Below are 16,112 nucleotides of genomic sequence, written 5' to 3'. Positions count from 1 at the left end.
TATTATTATTATATCACTGGTTCTCTCTAGCATATTATATTATTATTATTATTTACATTTACATTACATTTAAGTCATTTAGCAGACGCTCTTATCCAGAGCGACTTACAAATTGGTGCATTCACCTTATGACCTCCAGTGGAACAGTAGTGCATCTAAATCTTTTCAGGGGAGGGGGTGAGAGGGATTACTTTATCCTATCCTAGGTATTCCTTAAAGAGGTGGGGTTTCAGGTGTCTCCGGAAGGTGGTGATTGACTCCGCTGTCCTGGCGTCGTGAGGGAGTTTGTTCCACCATTGGGGGGCCAGAGCAGCGAACAGTTTTGACTGGGCTGAGCGGGAACTGTACTTCCTCAGTGGTAGGGAGGCGAGCAGGCCAGAGGTGGATGAACGCAGTGCCCTTGTTTGGGTGTAGGGCCTGATCAGAGCCTGGAGGTACTGAGGTGCCGTTCCCCTCACAGCTCCGTAGGCAAGCACCATGGTCTTGTAGCGGATGCGAGCTTCAACTGGAAGCCAGTGGAGGGAGCGGAGGAGCGGGGTGACGTGAGAGAACTTGGGAAGGTTGAACACCAGACGGGCTGCGGCGTTCTGGATGAGTTGTAGGGGTTTAATGGCACAGGCAGGGAGCCCAGCCAACAGCGAGTTGCAGTAATCCAGACGGGAGATGACAAGTGCCTGGATTAGGACCTGCGCCGCTTCCTGTGTGAGGCAGGGTCGTACTCTGCGGATGTTGTAGAGCATGAACCTACAGGAACGGGCCACCGCCTTGATGTTAGTTGAGAACGACAGGGTGTTGTCCAGGATCACGCCAAGGTTCTTAGCGCTCTGGGAGGAGGACACAATGGAGTTGTCAACCGTGATGGCGAGATCATGGAACGGGCAGTCCTTCCCGGGAGGAAGAGCAGTTCCGTCTTGCCGAGGTTCAGCTTGAGGTGGTGATCCGTCATCCACACGGATATGTCTGCCAGACATGCAGAGATGCGATTCGCCACCTGGTCATCAGAAGGGGGAAAGGAGAAGATTAATTGTGTGTCGTCTGCATAGCAATGATAGGAGAGACCATGTGAGGTTATGACAGAGCCAAGTGACTTGGTGTATAGCGAGAATAGGAGAGGGCCTAGAACAGAGCCCTGGGGGACACCAGTGGTGAGAGCACGTGGTGTGGAGACGGATTCTCGCCACGCCACCTGGTAGGAGCGACCTGTCAGGTAGGACGCAATCCAAGCGTGGGCCGCGCCGGAGATGCCCAACTCGGAGAGGGTGGAGAGGAGGATCTGATGGTTCACAGTATCGAAGGCAGCCGATAGGTCTAGAAGGATGAGAGCAGAGGAGAGAGAGTTAGCTTTAGCAGTGCGGAGCGCCTCCGTGATACAGAGAAGAGCAGTCTCAGTTGAATGACTAGTCTTGAAACCTGACTGATTTGGATCAAGAAGGTCATTCTGAGAGAGATAGCGGGAGAGCTGGCCAAGGACGGCACGTTCAAGAGTTTTGGAGAGAAAAGAAAGAAGGGATACTGGTCTGTAGTTGTTGACATCGGAGGGATCGAGTGTAGGTTTTTTCAGAAGGGGTGCAACTCTCGCTCTCTTGAAGACGGAAGGGACGTAGCCAGCGGTCAGGGATGAGTTGATGAGCGAGGTGAGGTAGGGGAGGAGGTCTCCGGAAATGGTCTGGAGAAGAGAGGAGGGGATAGGGTCAAGCGGGCAGGTTGTAGGGCGGCCGGCCGTCACAAGACGCGAGATTTCATCTGGAGAGAGAGGGGAGAAAGAGGTCAGAGCACAGGGTAGGGCAGTGTGAGCAGAACCAGCGGTGTCGTTTGACTTAGCAAACGAGGATCGGATGTCGTCGACCTTCTTTTCAAAATGGTTGACGAAGTCATCTGCAGAGAGGGAGGAGGGGGGGGGAGGGGGAGGAGGATTCAGGAGGGAGGAGAAGGTTGCAAAGAGCTTCCTAGGGTTAGAGGCAGATGCTTGGAATTTAATCACTTATATCACTGGTTCTCTCTAGCATTTATTATTATTATTATATCACTGGTTCTCTCTAGCATGTATTATTATTATTATATCACTGGTTCTCTCTAGCATTTATTATTGTTATTATATCACTGGTTCTCTCTAGCATATATTATTATTATTATATCACTGGTTCTCTCTAGCATATATTATTATTATTATTATATCACTGGTTCTCTCTAGCATGTATTATTATTATTATATCACTGGTTCTCTCTAGCATTTATTATTGTTATTATATCACTGGTTCTCTCTAGCATATATTATTATTATTATATCACTGGTTCTCTCTAGCATTTATTATTGTTATTATGTCACTGGTTCTCTCTAGCATTTATTATTATTATTATATCACTGGTTCTCTCTAGCATTTATTATTGTTATTATATCACTGGTTCTCTCTAGCATTTATTATTGTTATTATATCACTGGTTCTCTCTAGCATATATTATTATTATTATATCACTGGTTCTCTCTAGCATTTATTATTATTATTATATCACTGGTTCTCTCTCGCATTTATTATTATTATTATATCACTGGTTCTCTCTAGCATATATTATTATTATTATATCACTGGTTCTCGCTAGCATATTATATTATTATAATAATTATTATATCACTGGTTCTCTCTAGCATTTATTATTGTTATTATATCACTGGTTCTTTCTAGCATTTATTATTGTTATTATGTCACTGGTTCTCTCTAGCATTTATTATTATTATTATATCACTGGTTCTCTCTAGCATATATTATTATTATTATATCACTGGTTCTCTCTAGCATATATTATTATTATTATATCACTGGTTCTCTCTAGGATATTATTATTATATCACTGGTTCTCTCTAGCATTTATTATTATTATTATATCACTGGTTCTCTCTAGCATATATTATTATTATTATATCACTGGTTCTCTCTAGCATATATTATTAATATTATATCACTGGTTCTCTCTAGCATATATTATTATTATATCACTGGTTCTCTCTAGCATTTATTATTATTATCATATCACTGGTCTCTCTAGCATATATTATTATTATTATTATTATATCACTGGTTCTCTCTAGCATATATTATTATTATCATATCACTGGTCTCTCTAGCATATATTATTATTATTATTATATCACTGGTTCTCTCTAGCATATATTATTATTATTATTATTATATCACTGGTTCTCTCTAGCATATATTATTATTATTATTATATCACTGGTTCTCTCTAGCATATATTATTATTATTATATCACTGGTTCTCTCTAGCATATATTATTATTATTATATCACTGGTTCTCTCTAGCATATATTATTATTATTATATCACTGGTCTCTCTTGCATATATTATTATTATCATATCACTGGTCTCTCTAGCATATATTATTATTATTATTATATCACTGGTTCTCTCTAGCATATATTATTATTATTATATCACTGGTTCTCTCTAGCATATATTATTATTATCATATCACTGGTCTCTCTAGCATATATTATTATTATTATATCACTGGTTCTCTCTAGCATATATTATTATTATTATTATATCACTGGTTCTCTCTAGCATATATTATTATTATTATTATATCACTGGTTCTCTCTAGCATATATTATTATTATTATATCACTGGTTCTCTCTAGCATATATTATTATTATTATATCACTGGTTCTCTCTAGCATATATTATTATTATTATATCACTGGTCTCTCTTGCATATATTATTATTATCATATCACTGGTCTCTCTAGCATATATTATTATTATTATTATATCACTGGTTCTCTCTAGCATATATTATTATTATTATATCACTGGTTCTCTCTAGCATATATTATTATTATCATATCACTGGTCTCTCTAGCATATATTATTATTATTATTATTATATCACTGGTTCTCTCTAGCATATATTATTATTATTATTATATCACTGGTTCTCTCTAGCATATATTATTATTATTATTATATCACTGGTTCTCTCTAGCATATATTATTATTATTATATCACTGGTTCTCTCTAGCATATATTATTATTATTATATCACTGGTTCTCTCTAGCATATATTATTATTATTATATCACTGGTCTCTCTTGCATATATTATTATTATCATATCACTGGTCTCTCTAGCATATATTATTATTATTATTATATCACTGGTTCTCTCTAGCATATATTATTATTATTATATCACTGGTTCTCTCTAGCATATATTATTATTATCATATCACTGGTCTCTCTAGCATATATTATTATTATTATTATATCACTGGTTCTCTCTAGCATATATTATTATTATCATATCACTGGTTCTCTCTAGCATATATTATTATTATCATATCACTGGTCTCTCTAGCATATATTATTATTATTATTATATCACTGGTTCTCTCTAGCATATATTATTATTATTATATCACTGGTTCTCTCTAGCATATATTATTATATCACTGGTTCTCTCTAGCATTTATTATTATTATTATTATATCACTGCAGCTAAACTCTGACAAAAGATTGTAATGAGATTGAAGTCTGCTACATGCAGCGGTTACATTCGTTTACAGAACAAGCAGCTTGTCTCTTCAGAAGAATTATAGCATATACAATTTACCTCACACTGTATAAGCATACTGAAGGAAAAAGACACCAAACGCTACAAACCCTGTGAAGGTGGAAACCTTTCTGGAAAAAAAGCTTTCACAGTACACTGACACTTTGATGTTTTGTATGTGACTGTTTAGGAATGGAGACGCCCTGGAGTATAAGTCCCTTCCACCCAGCGAGATGGGACAACTCATCACCTCAGACCCCAAGCAGGTGAGGCTATGGAGAGAAAAGGTCAAACACTGTGTGTATGTGTTTATTGTTGTGTATTCTTAGCCATGTGAATCAATATTGGGTAACTGAATATCATAAAGCATTAAACATCTATTACAATATGACATTACAGCTACATGTTAGCAGAATAACTGATGTATAGAGATGTTTATTTTCTCTTTATCAGGGTGGTTTCTATGTGGAGCTGAAGCGAGGCCAGCGGGGGTTTGGCTTCAGTCTGCGGGGAGGGAAGGAGTACAACATGGGCCTGTTCATATTGAGACTGGCGGAGGAGGGCCCTGCACTGAAGGACGGCAGGATACACGTGAGTCTAACTGGGCCAGTCCGTCACCAACCCAGGGCATTAATACCTGCTCTCATAGATGGTGGCTACATGTGTTCTCTCTATGAGAATGGGCACACATACAGTACATGTCTGTTGAATGGTGTCTAGGGGAGAAAGACGATTTTGCTGTGTTTAATGACATTGGGAGATTTCAAGGATTCAAGTGATTGTAGTATTAGCATTAGCTTCATACTGAGTAAATACTGTGGCTATTAGTACTGAAACATCATGTGTGTTACCACAGGTAGGAGATCAGATTGTGGCAATCAACGGTGAGCCCACCCAGGGCATCACACACACCCGGGCCATCGAGCTGATCCAGGCTGGGGGCACCAAGGTCCTGCTGCTCCTCAGACCTGGCCTGGGCCGGGTCCCCGACCCCAGTGAGAAACCACAGACTCTACTCAAACACACATAAAAGAGTGACCATGTTCTCAACCACAGAATTAGAATGTGGACTCATCAACATGTAACCTACTCAGACACTGTCTCTACTGCTTGCAATACACATATGGATAGAAGACTGACCATGGACTGAACCATAGAATTAGAATGTGTCCATTCTAGTTGTTCTACTTCTATGGACTCAACACATTCCACTCAAACACTGTTGTTAAACTTTCAACACACACAATATATAACCCAGTCTATACAGTACATATAAATGACCATACCTCCCTTTTGTGCATGTGAAAGCTTTTGCAATCGTCTCGCTTTACCATGGTTTGTCTCTCTAGCTTTATACCTCTCTATCTATCTGGCTCTACCTCTCTCTGTCTAGCTGTCCTGGCATTGTTCTCTTTCTCTTCTTCCTCCCTGTAGGTGTGAACTCTTCTTCCTCCACCCTGTGCTTCTACATGAAACCAGAGAGTCACTAGCAGCCTCACTGCTTTTCTTGGTCTGTCCTTAATAACCTTGGTAAACCACCTCGTACTCTTCTCTCCTCTTTGCCTGTGTTCTCTCCGTTTCAAAGTGCTACACCTCCTTTTAGAATCAGCTTCTGTTTATATCTCCTCCCTGCTCCCGTTAATCATAACTGGACATCTCCTCCCATAACAGTCCTACGCTCAGAAAGGCCTCGCCCAATGAGAGCTACACTGTAACCAGTAGGCGGTCTGAACGGGGGCAGTGACTCCAGTTGAACATGTTTACTAATGAAGGCCCCAATTCAATCAATGACAGATAAAGGAAATTGCACTACAGGTTAAGTGTTTATGTTGTACTAATAGTGTTAACCACAAAAAGACACACCCCACAAGTTGTTCTTCTCAAGGACAAAACCAAACCTTTTTTGAAATACATTCTGAGTGAAACTACAGTTTTCCTTTATCTGCAATTGATTGAATTGGGGCCTGAGACCCACGCTGGATCACGATGTGGCTCTAGAGCCCCTGAGTTGTTATTACAGAACACAAACACTCCACTGCCGCTGAACACACACAACATCACAATGATCGAGACCAGGAGAAAGTCGTTAACTAGATATTGATCAGTGAGATGTTCAGATGATGTATGTGCGTTCACCGCCATCAACTCTCTCCTGTCCTGATTTTAAGAAGAATGGATTTCTATGAGTTGTTTCTCATAGAAATCGAAACCCCATTTCAGCTCCACTAAGTCCATCTCACTTTGTGGTTCTCCGCTACACATCTTTGCTCTTTCAATCACGCCAGCGCTACTCTTATCAGCTCTTGAGGGAAATTCAAACGTCAGCTGTGCGGTGGTGTAGAAAAGCTTACACCTACCTCCCTTTGATGGCACTGATACATATCTCAGATTCATATTGTCTGTGTGACTTAAAGCTCCTATTTGAAAGTTTATAATGGAAAGATTAATTTTGTTGGTGGATTATTGAATGTGCACTTATTTTAGATTTCAAGATGCTTCACCACCTTCACATATTGAATATACAATATATCCCTTTAATATAACTACAGTCGCCAATCTGCTTCAGTATCACAATCTTTATTGTTATTTCTTTCTCAGCTAATTGGAGGTGGAACCAATGTCTCACTCACTATGACTCTCAATGCCTTTATTCCAGGTATGAAGGAGAAAGTGAACAATTCACCCTCAAGCTTTCCTAGACTCTCTGCATCCAACCAGCAGTCATCCCCCACCTCTCCATCCTCAATCTCCCTGTCCACCTCTGAGCTTTCCCGCCCCTCCTCCGCCAACAACTCTGCCCCCGAGGAGCCCTCTGACTGGGATACGTCTGCTGCAGCTGCACCCTCCCCCTCCAGGCTGCTGGGGCCCAACAAGGCCAGAGGGCAGCAGCCTCACCACCATAGCCCGAGGAGAGCCAACAACAACACCCTCCCCAAGAAAAGTGATTCCATCACCTCCCACAGCGACAAGCCTGCTAACCCCAAGAGATCCACCGAAGTCCAGGCTGAAACCAAGGAGCGCTCCCAGAGCCCCAGGAAGACCGACAGAGTAGACCGAGACAACAAGGCAGGGAGTGCTGAACACAAGAATGGCTCAGTGGAGGGAGACCTGAGCAGCGAGAGGAAGGCCCATGGCCAGAGAGAGGGCCGGAAGGGTCGAGAGTGCCGTTCTTCCAGCCCCAGGAAGATGACCTCAAAGAGGGATCCGGAGGCAGCAGTCTCCAGGCAGCCCTCGAAGGGCCAGGAGGGTCAGAGGCACTCTAGGGGGCAGCATCCCATCTCCGACCCTACCCCTGGTAAGGGCACTCAGGGGAGAGAAAGGAGACACAAGGAGGAGGACCCCTCTCACAGACAAGAGAGGGAGACGAGAACCAGCGGGCGCCGCAGGAAGGACACATGGGTGGAGCGAGATGCAGAGCCTCTTAGATCCCAGACACAGAAGGAGAAGACAGGACCGGACTCAGAGGGCGGAACCCTGAATCGAAGAGAGAGGAGTCATAGAGAGGGCAAACACAGAGCGGCAGCGGAGGAAGAGAATCAGAGGGACACCCGGGATAGCACCAGTAGTGCTGCTAGCCAGGACTCCATATGCAACAGGAACCCCAGCAGCAAGAAGCAGGCCACCATCACCCCAGGGCCTTGGAAGGTCCCTAGTTCAGCCAAAATCCACTCTCATGTGGAGGGAAACTGATGGATCATAGACTGACTAACCTGTCCAATACAGATACATACACAGCTTCTACAGTTCTGCTCATTTGCAGCATGATGACATTTAGAATGGACCAATGAGGATTGAGAGGATTTAGGCTATTTTGCGTCACTGTGTTACTCCATACATTGCCTCTTATTGCATATCAGTGCTTCTTTTCACAGTTTGCTTCAGCCAACCTTCCTACAGGCTGTTTTAATGTCCAGAGTTCAGTCAGTTTGTGGCTCTGCAGATGCAGAGCCTGTTGATCTGGAGGATGTGAAGTCCAATCTGTTTTGTGCCAATCAGACTCCAACCTGCTGGGAGGAAGTTGGTCCATGTCATGTGATGTATCGTCCTTTCTGTGATGTGAAACTCTTTTGTGGTTGAATGAAAGGAGATGCTTCCTCTCTGATGCTGGCTTTGATGAAGGATGTTGTTGTTTGTCACTACTGTATGAAGGTTTTAAAGACAGACTCTTATCCAGGCAATCACTCAGCATGTTCTGTTCCTGGTGGCTGGTGGGATTGATCCACTGCTATGTACCTGATGGATGTATAAAGAGGTGAGGGTGATTTCTCCTCACGTCACTGGGAGATCAGGGGGGTTTGGGATTTCAATCATTTTCTGTCCATATCTACAAGTCCAGTTAGACATGTTAACTGGTGTGTAGGCTACATGCTCTGTGCAGACTCGGAATCACTGTTGTCATCAGCTTTGCAGTGGATTTTAGATCATTACGGAAAAAGCTTTATATGCATATCTATGTGAAGACCAGACACTTGTGGTTAGGTATATTGTTTACTACTACACGTGTGTTTATTATGAAGCATATTGTAATTTATTGAGATTAAATGACAAAGAATAAGTATATATGTGTCCATACTGAGCCATTCCATATTTTGATGTACTGACCACAGGAGGTTGGTGGCACCTTAATTGGGGAGAACGGGCTCATGGTAATGACTGGAGTGGGGAGAACGGGCTCATGGTAATGACTGGAGTGGGGAGAACGGGCTCATGGTAATGACTGGAGTGGGGAGAACGGGCTCATGGTAATGACTGGAGTGGGGAGAACGGGCTCATGGTAATGACTGGAGTGGGGAGAACGGGCTCATGGTAATGACTGGAGTGGGGAGAACGGGCTCATGGTAATGACTGGAGTGGGGAGAACGGGCTCATGGTAATGACTGGAGTGGGGAGAACGGGCTCATGGTAATGACTGGAGTGGGGAGAACGGGCTCATGGTAATGACTGGAGTGGGGAGAACGGGCTCATGGTAATGACTGGAGTGGGGAGAACGGACTCATGGTAATGACTGGAGTGGGGAGAACGGGCTCATGGTATTGACTGGAGTGGGGAGAACGGGCTCATGGTAATAACTGGAGTGGGGAGAACGGGCTCATGGTAATGAATGACTGGAGTGGGGAGAACGGGCTCATGGTAATGACTGGAGTGGGGAGAACGGGCTCATGGTAATGACTGGAGTGGGGAGAACGGGCTCATGGTAATGACTGGAGTGGGGAGAACGGGCTCATGGTAATGACTGGAGTGTGGAGAACGGGCTCATGGTAATGACTGGAGTGGGGAGAACGGGCTCATGGTAATGACTGGAGTGGGGAGAACGGGCTCATGGTAATGACTGGAGTGGGGAGAACGGGCTCATGGTAATGACTGGAGTGGGGAGAATGGGCTCATGGTAATGACTGGAGTGGGGAGAACGGGCTCATGGTAATGACTGGAGTGGGGAGAACGGGCTCATGGTAATGACTGGAGTGGGGAGAACGGGCTCATGGTAATGACTGGAGTGGTATCAGTGGAATTTTTGTTTGATGTCATTCCATTTACGCCGTTCCGGACATTATTATGAGCCGTTCTAGTGTGTAGAGACATCACCACTGAACATGTTAATTTGCTTTATTGCAGGAGAACCTTCCTATCCTCAAACTTGTAGTGTATTTGAGGTTTAAAAAGACTTCTGACACTTTTCTCAAATTTCAGTCTTGATTTTCCCTTACGAAAAATGTATCACCTCCTACAAAAGTGAACATGAATTATAATCCACATAATAATTCACATTTCCTGTTCCTGCAGGATTATTTTCCTACTGTAGCAAACTGGCTCAAGTTAAGATCTTACATCTGTACTTCAATTATTGCTCATCACTACTGTGTTTTAGTGTACATTACATTCACGTCACTGTATCAATAACCGTGCCCCCATGTTGGATGAGCCATGTCAATCACTTATGATAATTCTATCCCATATTAGTCTATGATCCGTGCCCCCATGTTGGATGAGCCATGTCAATCACTTATGATAATTCTATCCCATATTAGTCTATGATCCGTGCCCCCATGTTGGATGAGCCATGTCAATCACTTATGATAATTCTATCCCATATTAGTCTATGATCCGTATACATTGTATTTCTATCCATTCACAGCCCTTTCACATCCTTAATCGGAAATGGTGTTTATTGTAAGCAGCCATTTTAGCTCCTCTGGTAAAAGTGTATACTACAAACTGACAGGTGTGTATTTTAGACAGTGCTGTAGCTTTGACTATACGTTATCTAATATGTGTATTATTTAGCCAGGTGTTTTCTAATCTAAATGTGGGGATAAATTAGCTGTATTGGCAGATTGAGGTTAAAAAGTGAGACCTTTGCATTTTTATGACACCACAATTGTTCTTCTTCCAACGTGCACATCAAAATGTGCTTTTAATTTTACACCAGTCCAAGATGTTAATATTAAATACATCTAAAAACTACAGTAATACCAAACATATCCTGATATATTCTGGCACACATCAGACCAAGGTTTCCCAAACTCAGCCCTGGGTGCACATTTAGTTTTTTGCCCTACCACTACACAGCTGATTGAAATAGCCAACTCATCATCAAGCTTTGATTATCTGAATCAGCTTTTGTAGTGCTAGGGCAAAAACCAAAATGTGCACCCAGGGCAGAGTTTGGAAAACTATGCTTTAGATCAGTGGTTCCCGAACAGTGGTGCATGGAACTCCCTAGGGGAGGGCTTCCGAGTGGCGCAGCAGTCTAAGACACTGCATCTCAGTGCTAGAGGCGCTGTACCAGTTGTGATTGTGCGCCACCCTATGGGACTCCCAATTGGCCAAGCATAGTCCGATTTAGGGTTTGGCCGGGGTAGGCCATCATTGTAAATAAGATTTTGTTCTTAACTGACTTGCCTAGTTAAGTAAAGGTTCAATAAAATTTAAAAAATGTCAAACTCAGTCCGGCTTTAAACTTACTCTTGAAAGTTGTAATAGTAGAATGCACGAGGTGCAATTTTGAAATGGACAGTTTCTCTTGTCATGTTGGTCATTGCATACCTTAGAGGTATGTATAACTTGTCAGAGATGTCAGCTACCGTTTTTTTATTACGTTTTTTAGCCCATAGATATTGTTGTAATATTTGTGTCACTCAAATAACATTAAACATGGCAAAATATATAGAATCGCAAGAAAATTAACTTTAAAACTGCAAAATGTTCTTTGCACCCTAAACATTTGTTTGTAGAATTGCAGGAAATAAGATTTAAGCCTGAGCAATTCTCTCCACCAACAAGAGGGGTGTGAACAGTGTTTGTGCCCATAAAAATAGACGTTGCACGTGAATACGCAAGGGGGGCACGGGATGTTCCCCAATGCTGGAAGGGGGCGCTGAGTGAAAAGGTTTGTGAAACCCTGCTTTAGACTATAGTGCCCTCTTCTGGAGGAACGGAAATAAAGGAATTCAATGCGACAATCCCTGAAATCTACATTTAAATGTTAGACATTTTAATCCAGAGCGATTTACAGGAGCAATCAGGGCTACGTGGCTTGCTCAAGAGCTGTTCGGTTGATTTTTGACCCAGTCGGCGCAGGATTTGAACCAGCAACTGTTTTGGTTTCTGGCCCAACTGTCCTAACCGCTAGGCTTCCTGCCGCCCCTAATCTGTGTCACGATTTTACAAAATGGCAGAAGTTTACACAATGATAACCTAGTCTGTTTGAGGGCATCGTTATGTGGCAGCTTTGGAAATGATCTGCCAAAACCTTACATTTGGGTGTGTCCAGCTTCAAGTCTTCTCTTTCAATCTACCTTTTAAATCTTGTGATAAAATCTTAGACAAGTTTAAGGATGATGATTTCATCTTCACCGTTATGTTTAGTTTCCCTTGTACCCCCCATCATTCATGTCATGTGTCTGTATATAATAATGTGGCCTTGCATTGCTTCAACAGAAAACAGCCTTTTGGTCTTTACATTCTGTGGTAGTTGTAAATGTTTATACATTGTACAGCACCTGTATGAATACATGCCTTCATTCAGGAAAAACAACTGTAAATCGCTCCATTATTTTTTTTAAGTAATTAAGAAGAAAATTATATAAAGTGGTGAGAGAAAATTATCTGGTCATGGCATTCTGTTCATGCACTGATCAATAAAGTTTTACTGAATAAACGTATTCCATTGTGTGAAGCCTACAGTCATTGGTGTAAAGTGGGTTTTATCGGAGAGGAAGAGGCAACGCAAGAGAGTTTACTCCGCCCAAAATATGGAATGTTTTGAATGGTTTAACCCCTAACCCCTAGGTTTTGTATGGCTTAACTACTACCTAAATGTACGCGAGAAACACTCTTTTCACCCCACTTCGATTCCGAACTAAGTTACTTTTTCGTAACAGGTTCCGAGAATTAACATAGCAGGTTAGGAGACTTACGTTAATTTTAGGAAAATGGTTAGGGTTAGCGAAAATCACTTTCTATCGTTTCACCTTGTAAGTGTTTCCCAAATGTATACAGAAAAAATATATAAACGCAACAATTTCAAAGATTTTACTGAGTTCAAAATCAGATCCGTTACAGTTCATATATATATATATATATATAATTTTTTGTCACCTTTATTTAACCAGGTAGGCAAGTTGAGAGCAAGTTCTCATTTACAATTGCGACCTGGCCAAGATAAAGCAAAGCAGTTCGACAGATACAACGACACAGAGTTACACATGGAGTAAAACAAACATACAGTCAATAATACAGTATAAACAAGTCTATATACAATGTGAGCAAATGAGGTGAGAAGGGAGGTAAAGGCAAAAAAGGCCATGGTGGCAAAGTAAATACAATATAGCAAGTAAAACACTGGAATGGTAGTTTTGCAATGGAAGAATGTGCAAAGTAGAAATAAAAATAATGGGGTGCAGAGGAGCAAAATTAATTAATTAATGAAATACAATTGGGAAAGAGGTAGTTGTTTGGGCTAAATTATAGGTGGGCTATGTACAGGTGCAGTAATATGTGAGCTGCTCTGACAGTTGGTGCTTAAAGCTAGTGAGGGAGATAAGTGTTTCCAGTTTCAGAGATTTTTGTAGTTCGTTCCAGTCATTGGCAGCAGAGAACTGGAAGGAGAGGCGGCCAAAGAAAAAATTGGTTTTGGGGGTGACTAGAGAGATATACCTGCTGGAGCGTGTGCTACAGGTGGGAGATGCTATGGTGACCAGCGAGCTGAGATAAGGGGGGACTTTACCTAGCAGGGTCTTGTAGATGACATGGAGCCAGTGGGTTTGGCGACGAGTATGAAGCGAGGGCCAGCCAACGAGAGCGTACAGGTCGCAATGGTGGGTAGTATATGGGGCTTTGGTGACAAAACGGATTGCACTGTGATAGACTGCATCCAATTTGTTGAGTAGGGTATTGGAGGCTATTTTGTAAATGACATCGCCAAAGTCGAGGATTGGTAGGATGGTCAGTTTTACAAGGGTATGTTTGGCAGCATGAGTGAAGGATGCTTTGTTGCGAAATAGGAAGCCAATTCTAGATTTAACTTTGGATTGGAGATGTTTGATATGGGTCTGGAAGGAGAGTTTACAGTCTAACCAGACACCTAAGTATTTGTAGTTGTCCACGTATTCTAAGTCAGAGCCGTCTAGAGTAGTGATGTTGGACAGGCGGGTAGGTGCAGGTAGCGATCGGTTGAAGAGCATGCATTTAGTTTTACTTGTATTTAAGAGCAATTGGAGGCCACAGAAGGAGAGTTGTATGGCATTGAAGCTTGCCTGGAGGGTTGTTAACACAGTGTCCAAAGAAGGGCCAGAGGTATACAGAATGGTGGCGTCTGCGTAGAGGTGGATCAGAGACTCACCAGCAGCAGGTCCGGACAGCAGACCCTCCGATTTGACACACTGAACTCTATCAGAGAAGTAGTTGGTGAACCAGGCGAGGTAATCATTTGAGAAACCAAGGCTGTCAAGTCTGCCGATGAGGATGTGGTGATTGACAGAGTCAAAAGCCTTGGCCAGATCAATGAATACGGCTGCACAGTAATGTTTCTTATCGATGGCGGTTAAGATATCGTTTAGGACCTTGAGCGTGGCTGAGGTGCACCCATAACCAGCTCTGAAACCAGATTGCATAGCAGAGAAGGTATGGTGAGATTCTAAATGGTCGGTAATCTGTTTGTTGACTTGGCTTTCGAAGACCTTAGAAAAGGCATGGTAGGATAGATATAGGTCTGTAGCAGTTTGGGTCAAGAGTGTCCCCCCCTTTGAAGAGGGGGATGACCGCAGCTGCTTTCCAATCTTTGGGAATCTCAGACGACACGAAAGAGAGGTTGAACAGGCTAGTAATAGGGGTGGCAACAATTTCGGCAGATAATTTTAGAAAGAAAGGGTCCAGATTGTCTAGCCCGGCTGATTTGTAGGGGTCCAGATTTTGCAGCTCTATCAGAACATCAGCTGAACGGATTTGGGAGAAATGGGGAAGGCTTGGGCGAGTTGCTGTTGGGGGTGCAGTGCTGTTGACCGGGGTAGGAGTAGCCAGGTGGAAAGCATGGCCAGCCGTAGAAAAATGCTTGAAATTCTCAATTATGGTGGATTTGTCAGTGGTGACAGTGTTTCCTATCTTCAGTGCAGTGGGCAGCTGGGAGGAGGTGTTCTTATTCTCCATGGACTTTACAGTGTCCCAGAACTTTTTTGAGTTAGTGTTGCAGGAAGCAAATTTCTGCTTGAAAAAGCTAGCCTTGGCTTTTCTAACTGCCTGTGTATAATGGTTTCTAGCTTCCCTGAACAGCTGCATATCACGGGGGCTGTTCGATGCTAATGCAGAACGCCATAGGATGTTTTTGTGTTGGTTAAGGGCAGTCAGGTCTGGGGAGAACCAAGGGCTATATCTGTTCCTGGTTCTAAATTTCTTGAATGGGGCATGTTTATTTAAGATGGTTAGGAAGGCATTTAAAAAAAATATCCATGCATCCTCTACTGACGGGATGAGATCAATATCCTTCCAGGTTCCCCCAGCCAGGTCGATTAGAAAGGCCTGCTCGCTGAAGTGTTTCAGGGAGCGTTTTACAGTGATGAGTGGATATGGAAATCAGTCAATTTAAAGAAATTCATTAGGCCCTAATCTATGAATGTCACATGACTAGGAACACAGATATGCATCTGTTGGTCACAGATAACTTGTTTTTTAAAGTGGCGTGGATCATAAAACCAGTCAGTATCTGCTGTGACCACCATTTGCCTCATGCAGCACAACACATCTCCTTCGCATAGAGTTGATCAGGCTGAGTGCGGCCTGTTGAATGTTGTCCCACTTCTGTTCAATGCCTGTGCGAAATTGCTGGATATTGGCGGGAACTAAAACACCCTGTTGTACACGGCGATCCAGAGATTCCAAAACATGCTCAATGGGTGACATGTCTGGTGAGTATGCAGGCCATGAAAGAACTGGGACATTTTCAGGAATTGTGTAGAGATTCTTTCGACATGGGGCCGTGCATTATCATGCTGAAACGAGGTGATGGCGGTGGATGAATGGCACGACAATGGGCCTCAGGATCTCGTCAA

The 16,112-nt window shown here is 42.6% G+C and overlaps 1 pseudogene; it reads left to right on the top strand.

The window, feature by feature from the left end:
* LOC115132642 (membrane-associated guanylate kinase, WW and PDZ domain-containing protein 3-like) overlaps positions 1-9,127 on the top strand; it is a 304,561-nt pseudogene extending 295,434 nt beyond the window's left edge.
* Positions 9,128-16,112: the final 6,985 nt, after the last annotated feature.

The sequence above is a fragment of the Oncorhynchus nerka genome, linkage group LG7, assembly GCF_034236695.1.
Source record: "Oncorhynchus nerka isolate Pitt River linkage group LG7, Oner_Uvic_2.0, whole genome shotgun sequence".
Taxonomy (NCBI): Eukaryota; Metazoa; Chordata; class Actinopteri; order Salmoniformes; family Salmonidae; genus Oncorhynchus; species Oncorhynchus nerka.
The sequence above is the reverse complement of the archived record's forward strand: the minus strand, read 5'-3'. Positions and strand labels throughout refer to the sequence as shown.